The sequence below is a fragment of the Atractosteus spatula genome, unplaced genomic scaffold (genome assembly GCF_055471065.1).
Source record: "Atractosteus spatula isolate fAtrSpa1 unplaced genomic scaffold, fAtrSpa1.hap1 Scaffold_2, whole genome shotgun sequence".
NCBI lineage: Eukaryota > Metazoa > Chordata > Actinopteri > Semionotiformes > Lepisosteidae > Atractosteus > Atractosteus spatula.
The window spans coordinates 220,238-226,386 of record NW_028296763.1 but is presented as its reverse complement, the minus strand read 5'-3'; the positions used below and the strand labels follow the sequence as shown (position 1 = coordinate 226,386).

The 6,149-nt window shown below is 52.4% G+C and overlaps 1 pseudogene; it reads right to left on the bottom strand.

Moving 5' to 3' along the window:
- Nucleotides 1–4,366: 4,366 nt before the first annotated feature.
- Nucleotides 4,367–4,572, bottom strand: LOC148808690 (U2 spliceosomal RNA; annotated as a pseudogene).
- Between the last annotated feature and the right edge of the window lie 1,577 nt (nucleotides 4,573–6,149).

The window sequence follows — 6,149 nt, the reverse complement described above, 5'->3', positions numbered from 1 at the left end:
ACCAGATCTGGCATAACCTTCCTCAGTCGATTACCTAGCACCTTAGCAAGGATCTTATAGTCAGTGCAAAGTAACTGAATCGGCCTCCAGTTTTCCAGATCGGTCTTCTCACCTTTCTTGAAGATGAGGGACAACACCCCAATCTTCATAGTTGTCCCCATCTCCGCTACCTGCAGTATCTCACCAAAGACCTCCATAAGCATTGGCTGTAGCAGATCCCAGAAGGCGATGTAGAAATCTGTGGGCAGGCCGTCGACCCCTGGGGCGGTTCCCCTGTGCAGACCGGCTGCCGCAGCTTTTAGCTCGGCGGCAGTCAGACTCCCCTCCAGGTCTGGGGCGACCTTAGTTCTCCCTCCAATGCCCGTCAACCAGTCCTCCCACCGGCTCGAGTCTACGGGTTTCTCTGCAAACAAAGACCTATAGAACTCGGACCATCTGTGGCCCGTCGTTCGTCATCGTGCCGTCTGCTTGGCGTAGCGCCTCGAAGTTGGTCTTTGCCTGCCTCGCCCGGACCAAGCGGATGAAGTGGGATGAGCATTTTTCCTCGTTCTCAATCAGGTCGCCCTTCAGCCTAAACAGGAAGTCTTTAGCCCGCGAAGACCAAGTCTCTTTTAAACAAGTTCTGATCTCCGCGGCTTTGGCCGCATCGAAGGAACCGCCACCATTGAAGGCCACGTACACCGCCTCTAGCTCTCGTTGTAAACGGGCCAGAGTCTCCCTACCCACAGACTGCCTGTGCCGGCAATAACTTATGGAGGCCTTGGCTATGGCCTTCTTGCAGGCTTCCCACCAAAGGACTGCTGTCGGGAAACTCCACCTCTTCCTCTGGAAGCTGCCCAGCAGGTTCCCTATCCGGGCTAGGTATTCTGCCTCGGACAGAACCTGCACGTTCAGCCTCCAGTACTGGGTTTTGAAAGTGGAAGCCTCAGGGATCACGGTTGCAGACAGCAGGAGGTGATCAGAGAACCAAACCAGAACAACCCGCCTGCACTGGACTGCCCCTTTTAAGGTGGTAAAAATGTAGTCCAGCCGCCTGAAGCTGTCCCGCCCGTTGCTCCAGGTATAAACCTTAGAGGCCGGACCGATTCCCTCAAAACAGTCTTGCAAATTGAACCGGTGTATTAACTCACACAACACACTCACACCCGAGCCACGCACATCACTCACATCGATGTTAAAATCACCCCCCACTAGAATGGAGCGATTAGTGAAGAGCAGAGGCTTTAGTTCTTTTAAAAAGGACGCCTGGAGGTGCCTTTCTGCCGGCCCGTATACGGCAATCAACCGGACCCGCATTGTGTCCCATACCCCGTCTACCACTAGGAGGCGTCTGGGAACAACCGATGTGGCCTCACTAGCCACGAAATTCGGCGATCCGCTGAGAAGCCCCACTCCTGAAGAATGCACCCCCCCCACACTCCACCAAGAGTCCCCTTTGCGCCAGTCACTCTTGAAATCGAGAACATCCCTTCCCGACCCCAAGTGTGCTTCTTGGAGGAAACAAAAACTAAAGTGTCTCTCGGCCAAGTCTTTAAAGACTGCAATGCGTTTGATCTTGTTTTTCAGGCCCCTGACGTTGACCAAGCAGATGGTATAATCCATGGAGAAGAGGAAGGAGGCCTGCACTCAGGGTGCTCCAAGGGACTCATCCGGGACGTTCTTGGGGGGGATTCAACCTCAATGGTATCGGCTCAGGAGATCTTCCGGGCCAGGGCTGTCAACAGGGCTCAAGAATTCAGATAACGATGGGGAGGCCGGATCAAAGAAGGACTCTCTATCCGGACCTGATCTTCCACTCAGAGGCAGGGAGTCACTCCCTTCCGACTCGATTAAATCTTCAGGCTGGGGGCTTGGCTCTATTCCCATCACCCCTTCTCTGGCCTGCTCGACCCAGGAGAAGTGCGACACAGTTGAAGGGGGGGGCCTTCCCCCTCCTTCTTCCTCTTCTGGTTGAGGACTAGGCCTCTCCTCTTCTTCGTCCATTTCTTCTATCTCCTGTTCTGAATCAGTGCCGGGTTCATCCTCAACTGGGTCCTGTTCTAGCTTCTCCTCTTCTCTTGGGTCTGTCTTTCTCAGTTTCCCTGTCCACCCTGGTCTCGTTTTCCTCTGCCGATACTCTCTCGGGGGCCTCGGGCTCACTGTCGGATGTCATGGAGTCTTCATCCGGGGAAAACAATGCTTCCTTAGCTCTTTTCTCTCCATCCCATATGGTCTCTTCTTCTGACGAATCTCTTTGTCTTTTTTCCTTCTTTTCCTTCTTCTTCTTCTTCTTTTTATTCTCGACAGGCATCCACTCACCACCTGAGGATGCCTCCTCTCTAGCTCCCTCTTCTGGTGCCACAGGTGTCAGGCCATCGGCGAAAGGGTTCTGATGTTCCTTCCTCTCTCTATCCGCAGCCTTCTGGGGGCTTGGGTCCAGACCTTGTGACAGTGCACCTTCTCCTGTCTCCTGTTCCGCTGAGCCATCCACCAGGTGAGTGAGGTCTTCACCTTGTCTCCTCTGCTGTGCCAATGTTCCTGCTCCCTTCCGCCTCACCCGAGACGACAGGCGAAGCTACGGACCTTCTTTGGGCAGTTCCTGTACTGGTGGCCTTCCTCGCCGCACAGGTTGCACACCAAGGCATGGCGGCACATCATCGCCACATGCCCGGTTCGGCCGCACCGCCTGCAGATCTCGGTCGTGCACTCTACCCCTAGGTGACCCTCTTGCCCACATCGTCTGCACGTTTTCGGTTGTCCAGGATATATAAGATAACCTCTATTGGGGCCGATGTTGAAGGTAGCCGGGGGGTGCAACATGCCTCCAGATGTCATCAAACTGGTCCGGAACCTCGCCATGTACCGCCATTTGGCCGTCCAGACGTTCTCCTCATCCACAACCTTTTTCCCTTCACCCTGAAGATCCACAAATCTCTTTAAAAAATGGAAACATCAGACTCTGGTACGTGGCCATTAAACATGTGGACGGTGATCGGCCGAAGTTCACGGGCAAACAGGGGTTCGATCACAAATTTTATCAAGGGTTCTGTGTTCCTCAATAGCTCCACCTTGTTCCATACCCTGATCACTTCGTGTTCCGAGGTTACCGTTAGGTCGTAGAGATTCCTATTCTGGAAATCTTGGATACACAAGATATCTTCCTTCCTGACTCCTAACAAATCAAACACGATTCTCCTCTCGAAGGTCCGCTTGACCATCCACTCCGCTGCATCTTCCTGGTTCTTCAACACAAAGCGCACCGTGCGCCGCATCTGCCCCTCACGGGACAGAGGGCGTCCGGCCGCCAAAGAGAAAGGCAACTCACCCTTCGCTGCCGTCATCTAGGAGCCCCACCTTCACCCCCTGGGCTCAACCCAGAGCGATTCCAGTGGTGGCTCAAGATCTTCCGGACCTCCGCAGTCTTCAATGGGTGTCTTCCTCCTGGTTGCAGTCTTGTTGCCTTTCTTGTAGTGAAGTCCCCTCAGGTAGGGTCCGCTGCTCTCTCCGTCCTTCGCCCTTCTTGTCTTTTAGCTAGCCCTCCAGCCGCGGTCAGGCCACGCACTTTTGGATCTTGGCCAAAAGGCCGAGAAGCGATGCCCCTAAAGGCGCGGACAGACGCGCGGGCGTTCCGCTGGCGCACAGTGGCGCAGGCCGACTCCTCTGGAGCCCGGGACCCACGCAGCTGCCGGCCTCCTTGCAGCCAGAGGCCTGCCGCCTGACTCTGCTCCCCCTCTCTCTTGCCTGCCTGCCTGCCTTCCTGCCAGTCCCGGGCGGGGGCCCTGCTCTTTGATCTTCTGTCAACGGCCCGACAACGACCGCAGCCGCGGGGGGCGCCAGCCGCCCAGCCTCCTTAGCTTAGGCCCCTCCCACCGGCAGCAGCTGTGCCCAACCAGCTGCAAGCGAAAGCCGACCGCTAGCACCTGTGGGCAGAGGGCAAGGGGCAGCTCTCTCTCTCGGGAGGGACGGGGACACGCGCGCGCACGCACACACGCCTGCCTGCCAAAAAAAAAGAAAGAAAAGGTGGATATACTAAGTTTTTTGGAAGGAAAACGCCCGGCTGTCGAAAGGGGCCCGCCTGCAAGGACGGACACACACACACACACACACACACACACACAAGCCACGCCTGCCTCCCTGGAAAAAGGATGAAAAACCTTTTTTGGAGGGAAAACGCACGGGAGCCGAAAAGGGGGCCGGCCTGCTTGCCGAGAGTCGAGACGCAGGAAAGTGCACAGAGGGAGCACGGGAACGGAGATGGAGACGGGGAGGGGGAGAGAGAGACAGACACAGAGACACACAGATGGACGAGAGACGAGACCGGAGCAGAAGGAGCTCCAGTCCACCTCGCTTGCTTGCTAGCTACGTCTGTCTTTTCACCGCTGAGAGAAGGTAGTGCACCGTTCCCGGAGGCGCTGCAATACCGGGCCGATGCGTGGAGAGGACGGAGCAAGCTCCTGATCCAGCTCCCTGTTCCAAAAATCCGTTTAATATGTGGTCCCCCGATGTCCCCTTCTTCTGATACAGGGACGTATCATATATTAAACTGATAAGAACAGATTTTTTTTGTTTTTATTGCAAAATTAGAAAATCAATTTTCCATGACAAAATTCAAGGTGTCATCCAGTATCATTATACATCAGTTTCAACACAAGCTGCGTGATATCCCCATTTCTGTACATCTCTTTTAAGTCAAAATTTGACTTTGTGTACTATTCGCTGATAGATACTATTAACCGTTCTTACTTTGCCCTTACGAATTAAAACGTCTCTTGCATCCCACAACTCAACCTTGACCATACTGATAAGGAACCATAACGGGAAATTGACACTGCCCCTTTTAACTCCCCCCTTGATTCCAAACAGTACCACCGATGTTGACACATGAAAAGATACATCCAACAGTTTGAAGAATCTAGTACATTTCTTCCATACCTTTTGTACAAAATCACATTCCAGAAAAGCATGTTTTATTGTTTCTATGCTCTTACATTCTTCTCGCGGGCACACAGAGTTCCTCGTCAATTTATGCTTGTACAGTACCTCGCGCACTGGCAGCCGCCCCCACACAATCTTCCAGTTGAGGTCGACGAGCCTGTGTTCCAGACCCCGTGGTTGGACTCTAGGCCACACAGCCTTCTTCCCTCTCCACTCTATCGGGGTCCTAATCGCATCTATCAGATGCTGATATAGCAGTCTATGGTTCAGTATTATCGATACCTCCCCTCTATCCCAGTATCTCTTCAGCCACGCCTGAGCATGCTTATAGTGCCAAGGAAGATCACTTCCATGCGGCACTACATTGGACCATGACACCAAAAATCTCACACATTGCGCAAACCAGAAATGCATAAAATGTTGGTGCGCATGACTCACAGGAGAGCTTAAGGCTAGGCACAGATTGGACACAAAAATACAGTCCAACTTTAATGGGAAATCCGGGACACCTCTTCCACTCTGCTCTATTGGTCGAACCATATCCACTCGCTTGATATACTCATACTTACCACCCCAAATGAAACGGAACACTTCGCTGACCAAAGTGCGTCTGAGCTTTGCCGGCAGAGGATAAACATATGTCAAATAAACAAGGAGTGGTAAAATATCCACTTTCAATACTAGCACCTTCCCAATCAGAGTCAGTCTTAGCTTTGTCCAAAGACCCAATTTCCTCCTCACCATTCCGATTCTCGAAATCCAATTACAATATCCCGAGCCTCTTCGCAGAAAATCAAGTCCCAAAATCCTTATAGGACCTGTGCACAAAATAAAACCGCCAACCCACTGCTGTGATACTTCACTGGAGCCGAAAGTTTTAAAAGTACTTTTCGCTGCCTTCAAACGTGCACCGGATGCCCTCGAAAAAACTTCAAAAATTTCTAGAGCAAAACTCAAGCTAGAAGTGGTTCCTACCAATAACGTCACATCATCTGCGTACATTGTCAATTTAAGTCTTTCACTTCCACTTCCTGGTAATACCAAACCATCTATTCTTTTATCACATCGAATAGCAGATGCAAAAGGCTCCATATACATTACGAATAAAATTGGCGAGAGAGGGCAGCCCTGTCTCACCCCTGCCTTCTGATGAATTAAATCTCCCAGCCAACCATTTATCGCTGCTCTGCTGCCTACATTATTATATAGAGTCTGGAGCCAACCTATCATGGTTG